The sequence below is a fragment of the Emys orbicularis genome, chromosome 1 (genome assembly GCF_028017835.1).
Source record: "Emys orbicularis isolate rEmyOrb1 chromosome 1, rEmyOrb1.hap1, whole genome shotgun sequence".
NCBI classification, from domain to species: Eukaryota; Metazoa; Chordata; order Testudines; family Emydidae; genus Emys; species Emys orbicularis.
The window spans coordinates 68,612,882-68,638,250 of NC_088683.1; the positions used below are offsets into that span (position 1 = coordinate 68,612,882).

The following is a 25,369-nucleotide window of genomic DNA, read 5'->3' on the forward strand; positions in this document are numbered from 1 at the left end:
CCACTCGAGGGGATGAGGGAGTCACCCTGAGCGAGCGCGAGGGGGAGGGCGGTTCTATCTGAGGCGGGGGAGGGGCCGTGGTGCCAGGGCTCGCGCGTGCGCAGTTTGGGAGCAGGGTGGAGAGGTCACCTCTCCCCAACCCCCACCCCCGCCGCCGGAACGAGCTAGGAAAACCAAAGCGAGGCTCGGCGTGCAGCGTCCGCGTCACGACGACGGCTTCAAGCCTCGCCCAGGCAGCGGCAGCGAGAGAGGGAGCGGGCGTGCGGAGCAGGCTCGGCCGGGGAGGAGGCGACAGGGGGAGCGGCGGAGCCGTCCGGTAGGTGGAGGCGGCGGCTGAGAGGGGAGCGGGGCGGCCGGGCGGGGGCACTCCGGTACCGGGCGGGCGGTGTCTGCGGCAGCGGCGGGTGTCTGGTACAGGTGGCCCCGCGGTAGAGGGGGCCGGGGCGGCGGGCGCGCCGGCGGGAAGAGCGCGCTGTGCGGAAAGGGGGCAAGTGTCTGAATATGGCGGAGCAGGAACCGAGAGCGGCCGCCGCCTCCTGCCACCGGCAGCGGGGACACCCGGGGGGGCGCGAGTCTGGGGCTTGGCTGCCACTCGCTCCCCCGCCCCTCGAGCTGGGGGCGACCGGCCCGGCGCCCGCCTGCTCGCCCCGAAGTTAGAGCGGAAGCGGAAAGTTGTAACCCCACAGCTCTGAGCTGCTCCCCAGCCCGCGCCTGGGCCGGCGGGGGTCAGGGGCCGCTCGGCTCCGGGCGGTGAAGAAAGTTCTCACCCCCGCGTTGTCAGCCCGTTGTGGGAAGTCTGAGTTCAGCCCCACCTAGTCCGGCAGTATCAGCAGCTGGAGAGAAGCTGCTCACAGTTTCCATCACCCTCCCCCGGCGTGGGGCGAGAGTGTCCAGCCCATAGGCCTCGTCCGTTTCACTTGCATTGGACTGAGGCGATCCCCTGCTATAGTGTTGGCCCCCAGAGCACGGGCATCATGGGTAACACATTGAGACTGCGCTGGCTCTTACCTCGCTAAACGTTCTCTATTCATCCCTTCATGCTGGGATGGGTTTGTTGGGGGTTTTTTTGCTCTTTTTTTCTTTTAAACTTCTGGTTTCTGTGCTATTTATACAGTGCCTCAAATGTGCTGAGCACTTCGGTAGTGGGGGTAGGAAGGCGCAGTCCTGCCCAGAAAGAGCTTGCGATGTAATTAGACAACACTGCAGTCATTTAATGTTTATGAATCTTCTGACCCTTATCTGAATAAAAAAGGAAAAGAAACCTGGGGAATTTGTAGGTCTTAAGTCCAGAAGAGGCAATTATGATCATCTAGTCTGAATTCCTACATAATGCTGGCAGAGAAACCTCACCCAATAACATCTGTATCAAGCCCACAATTTTGAGGTTTAGTATATTTTAGAAAGAGATCCATGGTGGCATGACTAAAAGCTGTCAGAATTTATGCCACAGAAGAATAAAATAAGGCTTTGCAGGAAGTGATCATTGTACTGTATTCCAAATTGCAACATTTATTGAAATCCTGTTATTCTTTTCCTTTTTAAAAGGAATGGTTAATAAATGCTACTTAGGAAATATGAATCTTCATTTTGAAAAAAGAGTTTCTATATTACTTGTGGTATAAGTGTGTAACTTTGTGTGGCTCCAAAAGGGAATATTTAGGCAATGTCACAAACCAAGTATTTTTAATGCAGTTGGGACTTGCTTATCTAGATTTTTTGGTAGCATATTTAATTAAATATAGCAACCAGTTCTTGTATAGTGTCAGAGGGGTAGCTGTGTTAGTCTAGATCTGTAAAAAGCAACAGAGTCCTGTGGCACCTTATAGACTAACAAATGTATTGGAGCATAAGCTTTCGTGGGTGAATACCCACATGCGTCTGACGAAGTGGGTATTCACCCATGAAAACTTATGCTCCAATACATTTGTTAGTCTATGAGGTGCCACAGGACTCTTTGTTGCTTTTTACAGTTCTTGTATAGGAACTCTGAGACTTGTTAGTTCAAGCATATAATAGGAGGGCGTTAAATAGTCAGACAAAAGCTAGTGGAATTGATGTTTTCCAAGGCTCTTTCATGGCATGTGTACACACAAATTGCAAGTGATTAAAAAAATCAAACGTTTTTCAGTTGGAACTATGCTTCTTGACTGTCCTACTTAGTTTTACCAACATATGTCACGTGTACTGCACAACAACCTCTCAAAAGAGACAAAGTTCTTTATACTAGGTCATACATTGATACTGGAAAGGGGTTTTTCTATTCTTTGGTAAACTTAAAATAACTTTAACTAAGCATTAAGAGTTTGTGGCTGTCTTATACCTTTGTTAGATGGAAAGCTAAGTAAAGGGCTGAATTCAGTGCTTCTAAATGTCTTCACTTATCTTGTTCAGGTTTCTAGTTCCTTATTTCTCCGTCCACTGCCAATAGCCTACAACATACTGTATCCATCTTTCTGGCTAGAAACGAGCTCACTAACTGCTCAGTGAGGGTTATGTCTACACAATGCACTTTCCAGTGAGAGTAGACACAATGTGACTGTGGTGGCTCGTGCAGGCTGCCTGAGTACAATCCTGCCTGACCCCCTCAGTATATACTCAATAGTTAGCCTGAGCTACCGCCGCCACCACCCCTGCTGTCATAGCCACACTACTATTTCAGGCAGAGCTAGTGCATGTCTGTCTGCCTGTGGTGGGAAGCCACCCTCCCAGTTGCTATGTAGACATACCCTAAAGAAAGAGGCTGGCAGCAGAGTAATAGACTCTTTCAGCTTTGAGATGGAAAAACTGTTATGCCAAACTGTAGTTAAGTCTTAGAGGTCTTTACAAACCTCTGGTCTGCTGTTATATATGATAGTGTCTCTACTTAGTCAGTTAAGGCCATTTATCATCTCTAGGTACCTGCCTGTTACATGGACATCTCATCTACTGAAGCCGTGAGATTGCTAGACTACAGTTGTTAAGTGCAAGGTTTAAGATTAAGCAAACTTGCTTCTTCAGACTATTGATAAACTGCTGTATACCATCTAAATGTTAAATACTACTTACAACAAAACTCCTCGTGCTTAGAGTGTCCTCCCTACTGAGGATGTAGTAACTCCGAAATAATAATCTTTCACCTCTAGGTTTCTGTTACCAAGGTAGACTAGAATTAAAGTTAAAGGCACACCAGCTTTTGACTGTCAATTTAAATTAAGTGAGTTATGTGTCCTAGGCTTATCCTTATGTCTGTCTACCAATTTTCATGGTTTTATATACACCTCTACCCGATATAACGCGAATTCGGATATAACGTGGTGAAGCAGTGCTCCGGGGGGGGGGGGGGGGCTGCGCACTCCGGCGGATCAAAGCAAGTTCGATATAACGCGGTTTCACCTATAACGCGGTAAGATTTTTTTTGGCTCCCGAGGACAGCGTTATATCGGGGTAGAGGTGTATTTTTATATTGTTTACATGTTCGTTTTCTCCCCTGTGAAAAAGACCCAACAAAAGGGGAAGGTGACTATACAGAGGGTATGGTGAAATTGGCTATCACAAATCGCTGTAAAATGTACAAAGTAAAGAAACTATGAGGGTAAACAAAACTTTTATTTTAGGTGTGGTAATTTTGTTAGTGTTCATCTGAGTGGGTGGAGTACTCAATACAGTAGAATCTCAGTTGGGAATGGAGGTCGCACCATCAGATCAGGATTAAACAAAGACTGTGAATGGCTATCCAACTACAGAAGCAGTTTCTCCTCCCTTGGTGTTCACACCTCAACTGCTAGCAGAGCACCTCACCCTCCCTGATTGAACTAACCTCGTTATCTCCATACTGATTTATACCTGCCTCTGGAGATTTCCATTACTTGCATCTGAAGAAGTGAGGTTCTTACCCACGAAAGCTTATGCTCCCAATACTTCTGTTAGTCTTAAATGTGCCACAGGACCCTCTGTTGCTTTTCTCAAATGTTCGTAACTCTGAACAAAACCTTATGGTGTTTCTTTCAAAGCTTACAACTGAACATTGATTTAATACAGCTTTGAAACTTTACTTATGTAGAAGAAAATGCTGCCTTTAACCATTTTAATTTAAATGAAACAAGCAATGAAAACAGTTTCCTTAATTTTCTTAAATCTTTTTACATGTAACAGTATTGTACAGTATTTGATTCTTTGGTCTCTGCTGGTTGATTGCATACTTCTGGTTCCAAATGAGGTGTGTGGTTGACCCTAAGGTACAAACTTACTGTACTATTGCAATGTGGGGTATATAATACCCTGGATATAATTTGTGCTATCTTGATTGAAAACCCGACTATGAGGACAATTCAAAACCAGGAGTAAAACTGAGCCTGTATGAGCTGTTTCGTGCTGTGCTGGAGAAAATGTTGGGACCAAGTAAAACTGACTACCATTTTAGTTTTGATGGAGCTTTGCTGGAGTAGCAGCACAGGTATAAATCTGGGGGAGAATAGGTTCACAAAATGGAATATAGAAATTCCTAAATGGATAGAGAGAGGGAGCAAGTGTACTGGAGTTTAACTAACAGTTCCACACAGTGGTGGGCAACCTGCGGGCCACATGCGGCCCATCAGGGTAAACGGATTGTGGGCCGCGAGACATTTGGCTGACGTTGATCGTCCGCAGGCAAGGCCCCTCGTGGCTCCCAGTGGTCACGGTTCATTGTTCCCGGCCAATGGGAGCTGTGGGAAGCAGCAGGCACTGGTTCAACTTGTTAGGTTGTTTATCTGTAAATACATAAGTGTACAGTATTGTCTATTTACACACTTGTATAAGCTAAAATGATGTAAACATAATGACAAAATGCTAATAAATCTGCCATTAGTATATTTTGTTGGAGCATGGGCCTTATGAAGTGCTCTGGTGGGCTGCAGGTTGGGCACCCCTGTTTGAGGACTCTCAGTTCATTTTCCACTAAAACTAAATTCATTTGCTCAAACAAAATTGTCACAACTTCCGATGATACTTGCCTCCTTTTTCTAACTTACAATATAGTTATGGTTAAGGCTATGATTTAGTCATGGGTATCTTTAGTAAAAGTCACAGACGGGCAATGAGCAATAAACAAAAAGGATGGCCAGTGACTTGTCCGTGACTTTTACTAAAAATATCCCTAACTAAATCTTGTGTGGTGGGGGAGGAGGAGCGCTCCAGCAGACGCTGCTGTTGTCGGGAGTGTGCGCGCTCCAGCGGTTGCTACTGCTCCTGGGCAGGTGGCTGGGGGCGCCGGAGCACTCCAGCTGCTCGGGCGGCCCTAGGGTCAGCTGCACCAGCAGCTGCGGAAGTTAGAGATGCCAGAAAATCACAGAATCCGTGACCTCCGTGAAAGACTCCGTCTTAGCTATGGTAACATCAGAATCTTAAAGTTCAGTGCATGGCTGTGGGCAGTGGCACTTTTCAGTCTGCTTTGGTGTGTATTTTGAAGCAGGAGATGCGTGTCCTGTAATGTTAAAGTATCTGCATACCTGCTGAGTTGGATACAGAACCTTGTGTTTGCTCAGCTCTGTTGCATCTTGAGAGAGGAAGGGATGTTTTGGACATCCTCTTCTTCCTAATGGATGAAAGAGTATCAGAAGTAACTAACACAACCCTGACGTGCACGTGCACATACACATACCGGTTTACCGTCCTTGACCATATACCTGACTAGAGAGAGTAGTTTCTCTAAGGCCTTGTCAAGAGCTAGAAAAAGTTGTTTCATTATTTTTTAAAAAGTTAGCTGAGATGTCTTGTGCTGTTTTAAAAAAAAAAAAACCAACTCTGGTAGAGTTGACAAGGAGTTGCACATGTTTTCAAAGGTGTCTAAGTGCTAATACACTTTAAACAGCACTAATTAAAACATCTAGCAAAATATTCTTTAAAAAGCACCTCTCATCCTAGCACTTGTCCTACATGGGGCAATGACTGGCATAGCAATAGTGGAATAGCTAGTCCCTCTTAGTCCAGAATAGTGTCCACATAGGGAAGTTATACTGGCACCGCTGTAGTGGAATAGCTGTTCTGCTATAGCTACGCTGTTCAGTTTCCCCATGTTGACAAGTCCCAAGTCTAGACAAGCACTACCTGGTGGCCACCATACAGGGCAGATCAATATCCTTCCCTCTAGCATTGTTGTGGTAAAATTCTTCTTCCAGAAATGAAATTAGTCCTGTGAATTATTTTTTAGCTGCAGACTACCATGTCTCCTCCACATAGAAAAACTTATAAAATATTTAAGGCTACTGAAATAAGGGTGATTTAAGTTTTACTCTTGTTTATATACTGTTAAGTGGTTCTCAACCACCTCCGTACTGTGACCACATATTATTACAGAAAAAGGTTTTAGTACTTTCTTCCTTCTAGCCATAAACAAAGGGAGGAGGGTTGCGACTGTCAAGGTTGAGAACCTATAAAGTAGTTAACTTTGGATATAAAATGAAACTGCTGCTGATATAGCTCCATCATTCCAGAGATACTTCTCCTTAATGTCACCATATTTTGACTTCTGGTTCTTCTGTGGTGGTTTTCACCAAGTATACACTATTCATTCATGAGACCTTACAGAAGTTCCTCTGACAGCACCCCAAACTACTGTTACAATGGAACTGGGAAAAGCCACTCTGCAATATCACTTTATGCTTAGTCCATAGATTCTCAACTGGAAAGCCAAATGGGAGTGGACAGTACTTGAAGCAACTGCCGCTATGCGAGACTGCCAGGGCAGAAAGGCCAGGCAGCAGCACAGAGATATAGATCAGGCCCCTCTGTTGAAGGGGTTTCTTCCCTGGAAACCATGTGGCTAGGAGGCCGCATCCCTGGTCTCTTCTGCAAGCTTCTAATTTTTAATCCTGTGAGGGGATTCTCAGTTTCCGGGGCCACTTTTACCTCTCCTGCAAGCATTACAACATAAAGGGTGAATGATTTGAACCTTAATTGCATCCAGTTCCTCTGAACAAGTATATTATGTGCCAGTGTTACTAGTATCTCCAGAACTAATACATGGACAAGTAATCTTAGAACAGCTGTTACAAAATAGAAAGTTCCTGTAAATTGCAGACAATGTTAAAGGTGATCAATAAAAAAATATTTCAAGGACTTGTGTCCTTTTTTGCTTCATGGTATATCTGCTAGGGCTGAATGTCCCCTTGTTTTGTAACCTTGGAAATATCAGTAATTGCAATTCTGGCCTTCCCTTATTTTCCTGGGGGGCTTGTTGGGAATGTATTGCTAGTTCTCACCTAAATAAAGGGTAGAGAGATTTGAATATTAAACAGACTTGCTTGTTTGAGTACTTAGTTGCTGAAACTAAGTTTTTAAACAGTTTTTAACAGTCTGGATTTCTCTAGATTAAGAGGAGAGGTCTGGATTAACCATGCAATTTTCCCCTAGTGTAAGCCAAGTTTTAGCACTCTTTCCTTGATTTAGCGGGTCAAGATTGGCCATAGGGGATATCCTTTTGTGGACCACTGAGGTAGTGTGTGGTAGCCAACCCTGACCTGACCTAACCCTTCCTACCAATCTGGACTGTTCCTGACTAAAGCTCTTTCCTCTCTATTGCTCAGTGTTAATCTCTTTGGCTTTTGATGTCACTTTAGTACAGTAGGACCTCAGAGTTACGAACACCAGATTTATGAACTGACCAGTCAACAACACACCTCATTTGGAACTGGAAGTACACAATCAGGCAGCAGCAGAGACAAAAAAAAGCAGTACAATATTTTTTTAGTAGTTTATATTTAACACAGTAAATGGAAAGCAGCATTTTTCTTCTGCATAGTAAAGTTTCATAGCTGTATTAAGTCAATGTTCAGTTGTAAAGATTTGGAAGACCATAACGTTTTGTTCAGAGTTACAAACATCCTCCATTCCTGAGATGTTCGTAACTCTGAGGTTCTACTGTAGTTCTCCAGTTCTCAGAGAGGCTTCTAATTTAGATTGCATCTGAGTTTCTAATGTATGAAGTTTTTAAAAAGCTTTATATATCATGAAGAAGCAAGAAAACTGCACCTGTTTTCTTTAAAGATGACCTGCAAATGAACAGTTTGTCAGCAAGCTGTATGGAGGAGTGTGGGGAAGTGGAGGAGGGAAAACTAAATGTTTCAGAATTGCTTCTCTGCACATGTAAACCCCATTAAAGTCTAAGATGTGTGTTGAGCAACTGCTGGATCAGGCCCACCCAGTCATATTTCTGTTTTTTAAAAAGGCTTGATGGAAAATTAATTTGCTCATTTAAGATGAAGCTTAATTGCAAAATGTATTGTGTATAAACTTGGGTTGCTTGGGCACTTATCGCAGGAGCAATAGTGACAGCTAAGTAAGCTTGTGTAATGATATCCATTTTAATCCCCCTGTGTGCAATTAAACACAAACTTATGAATTTTTTTGATTGGTTATCTTCCAGGCTTTGTCCATATAAGGCACTTTGCCTTTTGGAAATCCTAAGAGAGAGTTACTTTTCTACCTAAATATGGGGAAAGAAAGGAATGATCTTTTACCTATTTAAAAATATTGCAAACACTTTAAAATGACATAAAGCTTAAATATTTGAGATTAAAAAGGTATAGAATAGAAATTATTTTTCTTGACTTCCAGTTATGACTCTTTGAAAATCTCATTCTTCACATTTAGCAATAAAATCCCATTTGAAACGTACTAAACTTGTAGCACTTGCAGCTGAAACTAAACTGCTGTTGCATGCATGGACAGTTCAGCTGAGTAGTGAAGCAAGTGTTTTAGGCATGCATGTGGTCTGATGCAGCTACTCTGCATGTGCTCTTTGCTCAATCCCTGTGACCTTACTAAATGTGAAAGAGTTCAAATGGATTTCTGGTCACTTTGTAAGATACACAGGCAAGAGCCCTCCCTCCTCTAAGCTTTCCTCAGATATGAAGCTCTTCAAGTTCTCAGAAGAACAGCTTCTTGCTAAGTAGATGAGGAAAAGATGACCCAGTAGAGTGTAGCTAAAATAGTGCCTATGTGAGGCTTACACAAGTTGCGAATTTATAAACAAAAAAAATACATTAGAAGAATGAAAAGGTTGCAAAGTCAAGCACTCAAACATTAGGAAATGCCAGAATTAAGCTTGCCTATAGGACCTTAATTTGATTGGGGGTGTGTGGGGGTGCTGTTACAGTCTTTAATTCATTGATTTATAGACTTTAAGGTCAGAAGGGACCATTATGATCATCTAGTCTGACCTCCTGCATGATGCAGGCCACAGAATCTCACCCACCCACTCCTGTAACAAACCCCTAACCTATGTCTGAGTTATTGAAGTCCTCAAATCATGGTTTAAGGACCTCAAGGTGCAGAGAATCCTCCAGCAAATGACCTGTGCCCCACACTGCACAGGAAGGCGAAAAACCTAATTACGTGATGTAGTATTTTTTTCCACAGGTCCCCTGTCACATTCAGTGTGCAGGATGAATGGTGAATTCAACATTTTTTTTCATCCTCATTCAGTGTGTGGCCCCATGCCTTTTTTGCTGCATGTTGTTTAAAACCTCAATTGATCACTGTATTAATTTATGCATGGGTTTTTCTACGCTACCACTCATTACCATACCATCTGTTTCATGTTTTACAAACATTAATGAATTTATCTCTTGAGGTAAGACGGTATTATTCCCAGCTCTCAGATGGAGAGCTGAGGCACCCAGACTAAAGCTAAAAATATTCACTAATTTTGATGCCCAAGTTGATATAACTAAGGCCTGACTTCTCAGTACTTAGCACTTTTATAGTGCTTCATATGTTCAAAGCACAGCTCTCCCATTAACTTGAATTGCATTTTTAAGCATTTGTCACATCTGCAAATCAGGCCTGGGGTGGCTCAAGGTAGGCACAGAGAAAATGAACACACATTGGCCGGCCACCCGTAAAGTTAGGTTCTCGTGCCTTGCTCAACATTACGTGAGAACTTTGTGGCAGAGGCAGGGATAGAATCCAATTGAGAGTGGCATTCTGCTGCCTTAACTGTAAGATCATCCTTTCTCTTCCTGCATCCTTTTGCTTCCTTTACCGCATACCTTCCAACTTCTTCAACAAGTGATGGCAACAGCCTCATTCTCTACACTGACTCATTCCCTGCACACAGGTTGGTTCTGTGCATTGAATGAGGCAGGGGTCCTGATGAAAAATAGTATGTAATAAAACCACAGGCAACAGTAATTTTGGAACTTCCTATAAGATTATTTGTATTCTTTTTGGGTTAACTTTTTTAAAAACACAAATTCCATTATTTAGAACTATACTGACTCTCTTACATGTCATCAGAGTTGGAACTTTCAGATCCGCAGCACAGACTTCTGTCATTTAAAAAGGGGTAACTAATAAAAGTGGTGGGCTGTTATCCTCCATATGGACCAACCACTAGAAATGTTGGGACTCTGGAATCCTGGATTCAATTCCAGGTTCTGCAGAGGATTATGCTCTAATACAGGGAAGGGCAAACTACGGGCCGGATTTGGCCCGTTAGGGCTTTCAATCCAGCCCGCGGGGTTGCCAGCCCTGTGGCAAAGCGGGGCTAAGGGAGGCTCCCTGCCTTCCCTGACCCCGCGCCACTCCTGGAAGTGGGCGGCACCACATCCCTGCAGCCCCTGGGGGATGGGGGCGGGGCAGAGGACTCCATGTGCTGCCCCCCCTGCAAGCACCGCCCCCCCCCCCCCCCCGCAGCTCCCATTGGCCGCGGTTCCGCATTCCCGGCCAATGGGAGCTTCAGGGGGCGGTGCCCGCAGGTGAGGGCAGTGCATGGCGAAGCTGCCTGTCCAGCCCCACCCCACCCCACCCCCAGGAGCCACTGCCAGACATGCTGGCCACTTCTGGGAGCAGCGGGGTGCCAGGGCAAGCAGGGAGCCTGCCTTAGCCCTGCTGCATGCCATTGCCGGGCCAAAGCCCACACCCGAAACCCCTCCTGTACTCTGCCCCCTAACCCCCTGCCCTGAGCCCCCTCCTGCAGTCCAACCCCCTGCACTGGGCTCCCTCCTGCACGCAACCCCTTGCCCTGAGCCCCTTCCTGCACACCGCACTCCCTCCCACACCCCATCCCCCTGTCCCAGCCCTACATTCATGGCCCTGCATACAATTTCCCCACCCAGATGTGGCGCTCGGGCCACAAAGTTTGCACACCCCTGCTCTAATAGATGCAGAAGGGTCTAACTTGTGTGTCCTTCCCCAGCCTACCCTTAGCCCCTCTCCTCTCATTTATACCTCTGCATTTGAGCAAGTCAGGCAGCTTCTTTATACTTCACACTGTCTGTGTGTCAGGAAGGAGAACAAGAGTACAAGAATGTCTCTCTTACTAGTTCTAGTGCTTGGAGGAACAAATGTAGAAAGTCTTACTTAGCCCTGGAGTAGAGCATGTTCAGTCATTTTGTGGGAATCTGTTGCATTCTCAGTTTGGTCAGCATATAGGAACAGTGGGGATGGAATAATCTCGATGCAGATGGAATCTTTGGCGAATAATGTTTCTAACATCTCTACTGGGCATAAGATCTACTGATAAAAAGTGCCATATAAGGGATAGGGTATTATATGTGAACTGAGATTTTTCAGGAACTAATAACTTAGCTAAATTTGGGTAGATTGTTGTGTCCAAGACACATCCTTGACTGCAGGCGTGATTCCTTTGACAAATTAAGTCTCTAATCTAAAATATGAGGGAGCAAGAGCTCAGTGATATGGTTGCAAGAAAATTTTAACATTGTCAAAACTCCCTTTCCCCTTATTTTGGAGGAAATGCCTGAACTGCAATTCAGCTTGAGGCAAAGGTCCTACTTGGAAAACTTCAGCCTAAGTGGTTGAAATTTAGCAAATTTTTGAGTAAATGAAAGCAGGGTCTTATACTGGGAAGTGTTCGCCAAGCTTAACTATAAAGGCATTGCTACAAGCACCATCTGTATTTCTCCTGCAAGTTAGCAAAGCTTAGAAGTTCTACTTAAACATTTTAGAGCAAGATTAGGGAAAGAAAGAACTAGTATAGAATCTTAAGTTAAATTTGTGTGGTTAAGAACTTGAATCAGGAAATGACAGAATATGTTGTACGTGCAGCCTTAAAGGTGACTTTCAAAGGAAGAAAAAAGGTGTTTGTACCCTTTAATCTTTTCGTGATGTATAAAGAAGTTCTATTGCATTAGAAATTTGGGTCCTGTGTAGCCTGGAAGATTAACTGGAGAATTAATGCATTGACATTAGAAGAACAAAGGGAAAATTGAGAGGGGAAAGATTAGTCTTCTTAAAATCTTGCTTTATAGTAAAATTTTGAAGAAAGGATGTCTTAAAATTGAAGACACAACCATTTTAGGTAAGGTGTAAGTGCTAACAATACAAATTCTGAGACCTCCCAAGCACCGATTGAAACCAAATATGATGAGTTGGTATTCCTGATTTTTCCAAAGATTAAAAAATAGACAAACTTTCTTAAAAGCAACTAAACTTCTAGATCTCCTTCATATGTTGTAAAGAAGCAAACGTGCACAAGCTCAGTTAAAAAAAAAAAAAATTCTTTGGCTTTTACCTTTTAACTCTTGTGTATATCGAATAGTCTTTCATTGCAAGATACTATTTTAGAGCTAGTCAAAAGTTTTCTGACAAATGTTAAGTTTAATTGGAAAATACCAGTTTGCTGAAGTGAAATGTTTTGGCAAGTCTTTAATGGTTTCATGGAATCTGCCAAGGAGCCCATGTTCCAGACAGTCAGTCAGCCCTGCTCTCAGCACTGCTGGATGACCCACTCTATGGCAGCGCTGTTGGGCTTCGTGCTCCGCAGCAAGGAGCCCAGAACTCTGAGAACCTGGGCTTCAGCTGGGGCTCCTTGGCAGCCCTGGCATGTCAGGGCGTCCAGGCTCCCTGCTTGGAGCCAGGAACCTGAAAGTTCCAAGTGCCCCAGCTGTAGCCACTGGTCAACTCTTGGATCCATAATAGGGAGCTGGAAGTCCTGTGACCAACTCTCAGGGTCCACGCCTCTGGGGCAGCCATGCAATGCAGATTGCCCCAGACTGGGGATCTCAAGGTTGCCAGACTCCCGGTCTGGTTGTCTCCCTGTGTTGCCTCATTGGGAGTCAGTTCAAAACGAGATGCCAAAATATTGAAACCAAGAACTCTGAATTTTGGTCAGTTCTAACTACTGTATTTCTGAAACATAGTATTCTAACTCTTACAGAACTCTTAACCTTGCCATTTCTTGATTTGAGTGTTTAACTCTGCTCAGGTAGCAAAAAAGTACATGATGGAAGAAACAATGGCAACATTTTTAATGTGCAGCAAGTTGAGGTATGTATCTGCCACATGCTGGCCTGCCACAGACTAACTGTCCATACATGGACCTTGCTGACATGCATTAACAGTTCATTAATGCAGTGCAATCTGGTCCTCTTTGAAATGGGGCTAAATCAGATCGCATTAACAAACTGTTCATGTGCATCAGCAGCGTCCACCCAAACAGTTTATCTCACACTCACCTGCCAAGGACTGATCCACACACCAGCTGAGAACTAATTGTTCCTGCAGACAAACCCTGACAAAACTTAACTAAAATAATATTATTCCTTAGAACATAGGTATAAAAAGAAGACAACTTCAGCAGAGACTGAACTGATTGATTAAACTTGGGATGGTTTAAAATTTTCATATTGAAAGTTGGTTAAAATTTAAAATAGTGACTCTTCAACTCAATTTCTGCCCCTAGTAGTAAGCTTCCCCCAGAATATCTGAATAATTCTGCTGAAATGATTTGCATGAAATTAACAAAGTTGTACTCTTAAATAGTGAGGTTAGGTGTCAGCAGCAGTAAGGGATCCTCAGATACTTTTATGGTCACAGTATAAACAACAGCTGTCAGTTGCTCATACTGAGGAAGACTAAGAGGCATTGGCTCACATTTAGAGGGTTCCTTTCAGCCACAAATAAATAAATAAATAAAAATTGGGTTTTCTTAATCTGATAGCAGAACTTTTCTGGAGGCTCTAACAGTGTTCCATAGAACACAGGTTTAGTATGACTCATTAAAGTAAATTGACATTGTCTCTCCAGTAAAGTCAATGCCACTATAATTCAGACAAGAATCTGTTCTTACTGGAAGACCAAGGGAACAAAAAACCCAACTTCGTATTTGTTTTAAAACATTTTTGTTAAACCATCTACAGTAAAAGGTTTTTTTTTAATCTGGCATGTTGGAGGAATGGGGGGGCTGTTGGTAAATGAAAAATTCCGGTTAACTAAGAGGCAGGGGGTTGGGGTGCAGGAGGGGTTTCAGGGTGCTGGATCTGGGGTGGGGAGTGCTCACCTCGGGCAGCTCCCTGCAAGCGGCAACCTGTCTCTGCTTTTCCTAGGCGGAGGCGCGACTAGACAGCTCTGCGTGCTGCCTCCGCCCGCAGGCGCCACCCCTGCAGCTCCCATTGGCTGCAGTTCCTGCTCGGGGCAGTTAATGTGGAGAGCAGGATAACAGAGGACCGGATAAACAGGGTTCTACTGTGTTTTTACATTTTGTGAAAAAATAAAAACTAAAGAGTCTGTAAAAATGTGAATTCTATGTTTTTCTGTGGCAACGGTTTTCTAGGATCCCTGGTGATAATTCATCCAAAATCACCAGTTGCTAACATTTTAATGATTTTTCTCTCCCTGCTTGTTTATGGCAAACAAAGGATTTGTCACATCAGGATAACAGCAGGGTTCCTGAATTGGGCAGAGCATCATCTAATGTCAATAAAGGCCAGTCACATCAAGGGAACCAAACACATAGGCTGACTGGCTCAGCAGGCAATCAATATAACAAGCAGAATTGAGTTAGAATCAGCAAGTATAAGCAGATATCATGGATAACTCAAGCTGGATCTTATTTTTTTTTTCTGCAGATAATGTTAAAATACTTTTTTTTTTTTTTTCCTTCTCTTCACAGGAAAAAGTTAGTGAATGATTTCATGTAGTAAAAATAGACTTCCATGTGCCGTCACTTCTGCTAAGTGAGCATTGTCCTCCAAAGAGCCCAATAAGTGTACTTTCAGTGAAAATTGTCATCCATGATTTTTCTTAAGTCTTACTGTGGAAGTTTCAATGTTAACATGGTCCTATTCTAACTCTGCTTTCCTGACATTAAAATTATAGTATTAAGAAAGGGGGGAGGGAAGAGCTCATCAAACTTAAGTAATTTTAGCTTCAAAACATTGTACCACCTCTAGGAATTGTCGGACTATGGTTTAGATTTAAGCAATGATTTTTGTAACTTATGAAAGAAAAAGTATCCCAAATATACTGTATTAGATCTCTTTCCAAGACAGGACTTCCATTAGTTAAATGTCACCAAACTAACTTTCTCATGAACTTACCAGTTTGTTTAGGTTTTTTTTTTTTTTTTTTTAAATATGTAGTTCTATTTGGGATTTTGTCAATTCTCAAACCCTAGCTTCTTGATTGAGACCAGCTAGAGGTCAAATAGACCTGTACAGACAGGTAGAAACCCAGGTTAAGAGACTTCTGTAAAGTGCACTTCTGAGGAGGCTTTGTGTATGCTGTAGCTCACGAGACCTAAACTTTATAGAAAAGCACAAGTGGCTATAGTAGAGCTGAATTTGTAGCAGTTCAGTATTTCTGCCTGACTAAAATACAGAGCATATAACTTTATTTTTCAAAATGCACCATACAGTTTGTATGCAACTTGTAGCTCACAAGGCATTCAAATACCAAAGTACACCTCTACCCCGATATAATGCTGTTCTCAGGAGCCAAAAAATCTTACCGTGTTATAGGTGAAACTGCGTTATATCGAACCTGCTTTGATCCGCCGAAGCACGCAGCCCTGCCCCCCCCCCCGGAGCGCTGCTTTACCGCGTTATATCCGATCGCGTTTATATTGGGGTAGAGGTGTAGTTATATTACATTTACATAAAATTTTCTGTTCATACTGTGACAGGTTGGACCCCCCCCCCCTTTCCAGGGTGCCACCTGATGTGCTGGGATCCCACTGAGCTTGCCCGTTCCACCACCCTGGGCTCCCTCTGTGACGTTGTGCAGTCTATATGGTTTTATAAAAACTTGATAATAAGTCAATATAATGTAACTGGGATAGTTTTAGAGAAAATACGATAAGTGAATGTAACGTAACTGGGATATGCTTCATGCAAAAGGTCTCTTGTAAGGTATCATTACAAAGCTTATAATCTGAGTATGATCATCTGATTTGTATAAATGTACCACTCTTGTATCTAAAACTAGAAATATAAAATGTAACTCTGAGGGCCTATTGTAATTATGTAAAGTGTGGGCCATTAATGATGGTTTGGAATCTTGATGACTCCCATTGTCTGCAGATGGCTGTTTACCTGTGAGTCTCCCTGTATATGTGTGTGCTGGCAAGTGAGTAATGAAGTCTTGCAGTGACATGTGATCATGTCACCTGAACTGGAATCCATCTTTAACCTGGTGCTTTTCCAGTGAGGGGGGGTGGAAACCCAGAGGGACAAAGGGTTCCCGCCTTATGCAAAAGATCTATAAAGGGGTGGAACAGAAGAGAGAGGGAGAGAAGCCATCATGAAGAATCCCCTAGCTATCACCTGAGCTGCAACAAGAGCTGTACCAGGGGAAAGAATTGTGCCCAGGCCTGGAAGGTGTCCAGTCTGAGAAAAATTTACTGAAGCATCTCTGAGGGTGAGATTAGCTGTATTCAGTTTGATTAGGCATAGATTTGCGCATTTTATTTTATTTTACTTGGTGACTTACTTTGTTCTGTCTGTTACTACTTTGAACCACTTAAATCCTACTGTCTGTACTTAATAAAATCACTTTTTATTTAGTAATTTACTCAGTATGTATTAATACCTGGGGGAGCAAACAGCTGTGCATATCTCTCTATCCGTGTTATAGAGGGCTGTAATAGAGTGAGTCGGGGCTCTACCCTGCCGGAGGCGGAGGGGAGCCACGCCGACTCACTGCGGCCGAAATCAATAGCCGGTTAGCTCAGGGTTCAGGCCCTCTGGTGTGGGGGCTGAGGAAAAACAACAGTTAAAGGAGCCCAGGCCCTCTGTAGCAGGGGCTGGGCAAACAGCAGTTCAGGGAGCCTAGGCCCTCTGTGGCAGGGGCTAGGCAAACAGCAGTTCAGGGAGCCTGGGCCCTCTGTGGCAGGGGCTAGGCAAACAGCAGTAGCTCAAGCCCCTTTTGGAGCTGGGGCTGAGCAGGTAAGTAGGCAAAGGGGGCCCAGATTCCTACCTGGGTGTTGGGTGAGGGGGAAGCCTGCCACCCGTGTGTAGGGGTGGCAGGGGGGGACGCAGGCCCACCCACTCCACTGCGTCCCAGCCCGGGGCCCTAGCAGCGAGGACTCTCGCTGCCGGTCAGAGGGGTATCCTGACCGAAACACACTGACATGGGCTCACAGGCCTCTGTAGCCTGACTGGGGTCGGCTACCCCCGGGCTACTTCCAAGGTCCCCCTCAGGGCCTACCTCGTCCGTGGGGCTGGGTTCAGGCCAGTCCACCAGCATCGGCTCCTCGGTGGCGGGGCTGGGGGGCTGGTTTGGTAGCTCCTCCCCGGGATAGCTGGCACAGGGGAGACTGGACTCCTCCTCGGGGCCGCTGGTCCGGGGCGCGCTGGGCCAGTCCTCTTCTGGGTACCGGGTCCGGGGCAGGCTGGACCAGTCCTCGTCTGGGTACCGGGTCCGGGGCAGGCTGGGCCAGTCCTCGTCTGGGTACCGGGCGAGAGGGAGGCTAGACCGGCGCGGGGCGTTAGCAGGCGGTTCGCGGTCTGCCGGTGTCTCCCAGGCAGGAGCTCGGTCCGGGACGTCTGCTCTCTACGGCCGGCTGCCTCCTACTGAGCTTTGGTGTCGGGCTTTTATACTTCCGGGTCGGGACCGTGACCTCGGAGGGGCGGGCCCCGGACCCGGAAGTTCCACCCACGCTGGGGATGGACGCAGTTCTACCCTGCCGGAGGCGGAGGGGAGCCACGCCTCACTACAAGGGCGAACAATTTATGAGTTTGCCCTGCATAAGCTTTATGCAGGGTAAAACGGATTTATTTGGGTTTAGACCCCATTGGGAGTTGGGCATCTGAGTGCTAAAGGCAAGCACACTTCTAGGAGCTGTTTTCAGGTAAACTTGCAGCTTTGGGACAAGTGATTCAGACCCTGGGTCTGTGTTGGAGCAGACTGGAGTGTCTCGCTCAGCAAGACAGGTTGCTGGAGTCCTGAGCTGGCAGGGAAAACAGAAGCAGGGGTAGTCTTGGCACATCAGGTGGCAGCTCCCAAGGGGGATTCTGTGATCCACCCGTCACACCCTCACCCTGTCCTGCTGCACACGCACGTATACACACATGCTCCCAGCTGTAGAATCTGATTCTGCAATCAGCTCTGTGTGGGAAGACTCAGCTCAGGGATTGCCCAGCACTCTGGTGCACGCACCTTCTGGAGTGTAAACCCAAAATTATATTGTCTTGCACTGTATAAAGATCTATACAGCGTAAGCTCATGAAATTGGCCTCCTCCCTCACTGTGGAGGAAGATATGCACAGCTTTCCCCTTCCTCCCGGTTATGAATTGCACAAACAGGGTTTTAGAATAAACAAAAAACAAGTTTAACAACTACAAACCCTACATTTTAAGGGATAGCAAACAGAACAAAGCAGATTACTGAGCAAATAAAACAAAACACGCAAACTAAGCTTAATACACTACAGAATACTGGCTACAAATAATAATTTCCCTAAATGTTGTTTTAAACAGGTTGCAGAATTTCTTTGTGGACAGACAGCTCTTGCTTGCAGCTTAAAACTCCAGGTATATCCTTCACATGCCAGACACCATTCCCAGCCCGGGCTCAGCTCCTGTCCTCACTTCCCCCCAGCTTAGTTCCTTTGTTTCTTCAAGTATATTCAGCAGTCGTCTTCCTTGGGCAGGGAGGTGGCATCAAAGCAGCAGCCCAGGAAACTTCTCGGGAAGGAGGGAGATTAGTATCTTCAAAGTCCTACTGTCCTTCCTAATGGCCCATCCAGGCTGTTTGCATGCTGTCTGGTGGGCGTTCCCCAGGTGAAAACACAGATGTAATTATTACATACAGAAATGATACATGCATACAAATTGGATAATTACATTCAGTAAATCATAACCTTTCCAATGATACCTCACATGACCCATATTGCATAAAACACAGCTTAGTTATGCCAGATTCATTTCATATAAGCATATATCTATGAAGAATATGGAATGTAGGGTCCCACATACTTCATAAATGAATTGTAGTTGGAAGTTACTAGTGTAATTTCTGGCTAACTATATTAAACGGGTGTCATGTGATGGTCAGTTTGAATTCACTATAGAGAAGATGGGCTCTGTATCATTAGTTAAAATTCTTCATTACAAAACTTATAGTAAACGTTTTGAAGGTAGGCTGAGACATTAGTTTAGATATTAGAGATAGTGATTTGAGCAGAAAACGTTGTGTAAAGATCTTTTTGCACTTTGAGATTATTTTTGAGGAACTAGTTCGCATCCATCTGATTGAACAAATGTTTAATTTTGCCTCCTTTGATAGCTTTTTGTGGTTACAGAGGGAAGAAATAAAACAAGTGTCAGCTTTTCTCATTTGCCAAAATAGCAGGTTCACTTGCAGAGTTGGTAGTCCTACTGCTGGCTATAAACACAGCAGTCCTTTTTATTCTACTCTTTATTTAAAAAAAAAAAAAAAAAAAAAAAATCAAAACATTTGTTTCACAGCTTGAATTTTGTTTTAAAGGGTATGTATATTCAGGAAGAATTAGCTACTCTTGGACTGGAGTATAGGCATAAAGGCTTTTGATGACATCAGTATTTCTGCTCCTGTCTCTTATGGACTTTTCTAAACTTGAAAGTTTGCACTACTTTAAATCAGTCTAATTAAACTGGAGCAAACCTCTAGGGTGAAATCCTGGCCTCTTTTGAAATGAGTGGTAAAACTCCCACTGACTTGATTAGAGCCAGGATTTCACCCTAATGCAGATGCACGTAATGGACTAAATCATCATTGTTGACATAATATAAAATCTTGGTTGCTGACATGTAAAATTAAAAAGGGTCATGGAGGAGTTTTTAAACAAAGGGTGGCGGAAAGCTGACAGGTACAGAGGAGTGCACTGTTGGGACAGAGACATCCTTCAGGGAGGATTTATTGGGGAGATGCTCTGTATCAGGGGTAGACAAACTATGGCATGCGTGCCAAAGGTGGCACATGAGCTGATTTTTCAGTGGCACTCACGCTGCCTGGGTCCTGGACACCGGTCTGGGGGGCTCTGCATTTTAATTTAATTTTAAATGAAGCTTCTTAAACATTTTAAAAACCTTATTTACTTTACATATAACAATAGTTTAGTTATACATCTCTACCCCGATATAACGCTGTCCTCAGGAGCCAAAAATTCTTACCGCATTATAGGTGAAACCATGTTGTATCGAACGTGCTTTGATCCACCGGAGTGCGCAGCCCCAGCCCCCCCCCCCCCCCCCCCCCGAGCTCTGCTTTACCACGTTATATCCGAATTCGTGTTATATCGGGTCGCGTTATATCGGGGTAGAGGTGTATATTATAGACTTATAGAAAGACACCTTCTAAAAAAGTTAAAATGTATTACTGGTACGCAAAACCTTAAATCAGAGTGAATAAATGAAGACTCGGCACACCACTTCTGAAAGGTTGCCGACCTCTGCTCTATATCCTAGTAAAGAGGGGAGGAGTTGCTAGAGTACAGATAGGAACTGAAGAGAACAGTCAAATGAGTCGCATTCAATTATATAACGTGGAAGCAGACAACTAAATATTGACAAATTTTATAAGTGTTTGTATACAAATACAAGAAGTCTAAATACTAAGATGGGTGAACTTGAATGTCTGGTATTAAATGAGGATATTTTATAATGGGCATCACAGAAACTTAGTGGAATAATGATCATCAATGGGGGACATAGTAATACCAGGTACGAAATATACAGAAATGATAGAGTAGGTTGTGCTGGTCACGGAGTGGCACTGTGTGTGAAAGAGAGCACAGAGTCAGCCATCGTTTTAAAAAAAAATCTTAAATCAAACAATACTATACAATCTCTATGGATAGAAATTCCATGCTTGAATAATAAGAGTATCGCCATAAGAATATACTACTGATGACGGTGATTTTGAAATGCTCAGGGAGATTAGAGAGGCTACAAAAACAGAAACCCCAGTAATAATGGGGGATTTCAGCTATGCTCATATTGACTAGATTAAAACATGTCTCCTCAGGATAAGATGTAGAAATGAAATTTCTAAACACCATTAATGACTGCTTCTTGGAGCAGCTAGTCCTGGAACCCACAAAGAGAGAGGCAATTCTTGATTTAGTCCTAAGTGGGGTACAGGAACTAGTCCAAGAGGTGACTATAGCTGAACAGCTTAGAAATAGCGGCCATAACGTAATTAAATTTGACATTCTTGCGGGTGGGAAGGAATACCCCAAAAACCCCACCATAGTAGCATTGAACTTCAAAAAGGCAAACTACTAAAGAATCAGGAGGCTAGTCAAATGGAAATTAAAAGGAACAGTCACACGAGTGAGATGCATGGAAACTATTAAAAAAAATTATAGTAGAGGCTCAAATTAAATGTATACCCCAATTTTTTTTAAGCTGACCAAAAAAAAAAAAAAAAGCCACCATGGCTAATCGGAGTAAAAGAAGCAGTTAGAGACAAAAAAGATTTTTAAATCCTTTAAAAATTGAATGTCATATTCTACTGAGGAAAATAGAAATGAACATTTACATTGGACTTGCCAGAGTGTAAGTACAATTAGGCAGGCCAAAAAAGAAACAGAATAACTGGCAAACTTTTTTTTAAGTACATCAGAAGCAGGAAGCCTGCCAAACAGTCAGTGAGGCCACTGGATGGTTGAGGTACTAAAGGAGAAGCTAAGTGAATTCTTTGCATCCATCTTAACTGCCAAGGATGATGGAGATTCCTACACCGGAGCCATTCTTTTTAGGTGATAAAAAGAACGTCCCAGATTGAGGTGTCAATAGAGGCAGGTTTAGAACAAATTGATAAGTCAAACAGTAATTTATCATTAGGACCAGATGGTATTCACCCAAGAGTTCTGAAGGAACTCAGTTGTGAAATTGTTGAACTACTAACTATGGTATGTAATCTGTTGTTTAAATCAGCCTCTGTACCAGATGACTGGAGGATAGCCAATAGAACGCCAGTTGTGCGGGGGGGGGGGGGGGTTAATATAAAAGGCTCACAGGCTGATAATCCTATGATCATCTTTGAACTGATAGATTCAGTACTAGGCAAATTGGTTGAAACTATAGTAAAGAACAGAATTATCAGACAGATGAACATATGTTTTTGTGGAAGAGGCAACACTGCTTTCTTATGAAGGAAAATAATGCCTCATGAGTCTATTAGAATTCTTTGAAGGTGTCAACAAACATGTGGACAAGGTGATCCAGTGGATGCTTGGACTTTCAGAAAGACTTTAACAAGGTCTCTCACCAAAAGGCTCTTAAGCAAACTAAGCAGTCATGGGATAAGATGGAAGGTCCTCTCATGGATCAGTAACTGGTAAAAAGATAGGAAACAAAGGATAGGAATAAATGGTTAGCTTTCACAATGGAAAGATGTAAATAACAGAGCCCCTCAAGGATCTGTACTGGGACCAGTGCTATTCAGTGTATTCACAAATGATCAGGAAAAAGTGGTAAACAATGAGGTGGCAAAGTTTAGAAATAGTACAAAATTACTCAAAATAGTTAAAACACTGAAATTCATCTGCCATTTTGTTATCCAGTGTTGATAAATGCATAGAAATGAACATTGGGAAACATAATCCCAACTATACATACAAAATGATGTCTAAACTAGCTGTTACCACTCAAGAAAGAGATCTTCAAGTCACCATTGTGAATAGTTCTCTGAAAACATCTTAATGTGCCATAGCAGTCAAAAAAGCTAACAATGTTATGAACCATTGCAAAAGCGATAGTGGCATTATGATATTTAATGTTTTATCTATGTAAATCCATGGTACATCCATACCTTGAATACATGCATGCAGTTTTGATTGTCCTAATCCAAAAAAGATATATTAGGATTGGGGAGGGGGGAATGCAGAGAAGGGCAAAAAAATATGGAACAGATTCCATATGACTAAAGATTAAAAAGATGGATTGCTTAACTCGGAAAAGAGCTGGGGGAGGGGTGTGTTACAACACAAGAACCAGGGGTCACCCAACTAAATTAATAGGAAGCAGGTCTAAAATAAACAAAAGGAAGTACTACTTCACACAACATGTAGTCAATCTGTGGAACTCATTGGGGATGTTGTGAAGGCCAAAAGTACAACTGGGTTCAAAAAATAATTGATAAGTTCATGGAGACTAAGGTGATGAATGGCTATTAGCCAAGATGGTCAGGGATGCAACCTCATGCTCTAGGTGTCCCTAAACCGCTGACTGCCAGAAGCTGGGACTACGTGACTGGGGATTGATCACTCAGTAAATTGACCTGTTCACTCCCTCTGAAACATCTGGGACCGGCCACTGTCGGAAGACAGGATACTGGGCTGGAAGGACCATTGGCCATACTGGGTCAGACCATTTATTGTGTACTAACCAGGCTTCAGCTGACTAAATAGTGGGATGGTTTTTCTATACTTCAAATATACACAAATCTGTAGAATGTTTGAGGCCGCTCCTGGGACTTGATAAATAGAAGTACATTTCTTAAATCCAAAAGTAAAGGTGAACAGATAATTCATTAGTTGAAAGTAATTGGTACTAATGAAATATTCTTCATTCTCAGTCTTAATTGTTTGGCCGTGATTACTAAATCCCCTATCTTGTTCTAATCTCAATAAGAGCAAAATAGTGTCTGACTGTAAAATATAGTACGAATAGATTGGGGATAAGAATTTCATTGAAATGTGCTGCTTTTTAGTTTTATTTGGGTGGCTTGATTCTGTGATTATCCTATGGAAGTCAATTTAGTTGATCTTAAGACAAACCCTAATTAACTAGTCTTATAAAAAGTAGTTGATACACAAATGTTTTCTTCATTTGTTATATTAATGTGCACATTTCCTAATACTTTTTTCTGTGCCTGGTATATTTTTAGAAGAATAAAGTGTTTCATTAGCTTTAACTTGAAGACTCAAGATAAAATGAATTCTGTTGTTCACAAATTAGTACCTAATTGATTATAACATTACAAGACTTTTTTTTTTTTAAACTTTCCTTGGAGCCATCATTAATCAAATAAGTTACAAGTTAAAATAGTGTAGTGTAGATAGCAAAAATTAGTCTGCCCTCGTAGACAGGAATTGGTGAATGCACAAAGTCAAGGGCGAGACTTTTCAAAAATGACTAATGATTTTTTGGGTGACATAAATATTGGATGCTGAATTTGAAACCAAATAAAGAGTCCTACTTTTCCAGAAAGTATGGAGTCTTCTAATATTGGGCCGTCATGGACGTGATAAAAATGCTCCCAAAAGGGAGCGTTTGCTTGCTTGCCTTAGTGACTAGTTTATCTCACTTAAGTCCCAACAGATTGTTCTTCAGATGTTGCATGTCTCTACAGTTGCTTTAGTTCTTTCACCTGGATATGAACAAAAAGTAGCTTACTCACTCCTTAGTATCTTGTCATTTGGGAGGGATTGTGGATGCAACTACTGGGTAAGCCTTTCCATCTCCCATTAAGATCCCAAAATTTGAAGTTGAAGGAGTTGAGCAAAATTTTTTTTTTTTTTAATTCACTTTTTATTTCATTTCCTCCTGAAACTGATGGAGAGCTTAATATTTTGACAAAATCTGGTTCCTTGATCAAGTATCATTTTAGACCTCAAATGATTACTCCAGAGTGGCTGAGGAGCGTTTGGCAACCTCAGAACTACTTCCACACCTATCAGTGAGTCTGGAAGGGCCCTTCTTCCACCCTGCCCTTACCATTAGCAAGCACTGGCATGGTTCATGAGAAGAGCTCTTTTATTTAATAATAATAATAATGAATTAATAATAAAAAACCTAGCACAAGAATAGCAATATTAAAGATTTTCAAAACCATTTTAATATCAACACAGCTTACTACAGAGCATAGGCTGTCTTCTCAGTCTGATACTAGTCCCACTGAACTTTGACGACTACTTCGCTCTCAAACATTCTGGATTTGTTCCAGAATGGCTTTGATAAATGTTTCTCAACTTTTTGTGCACCTAGACTTTGTCCTCTACTGCTTTTGAAATCAAATGGCCCACCCAGTGGGGACCCATCCCATTGTGACTAAAGAGCCATGTCCTACTGTAGGTCTCTCCTCAAATCACCAGTTCCTCCAGGGAGCCTCAACATGATATTCAGATCTTGAAACCTCTCTCTGTACCCCCTCAGTGTACCACTATTTTCTTGAAATGTTCTC

At 43.0% G+C, this 25,369-nt stretch overlaps 1 protein-coding gene across 1 annotated transcript in view; it reads left to right on the plus strand.

Moving 5' to 3' along the window:
• The first annotated feature begins 258 nt into the window (after positions 1–258).
• Positions 259–25,369, plus strand: part of RAP1B (RAP1B, member of RAS oncogene family) — an 81,071-nt gene continuing 55,960 nt past the window's right edge. The window contains exon 1 of the mRNA XM_065401411.1: positions 259–316. The gene's annotated coding sequence lies outside the window, so the exon portion shown is untranslated. The remainder of the gene's footprint in view (positions 317–25,369) is intronic.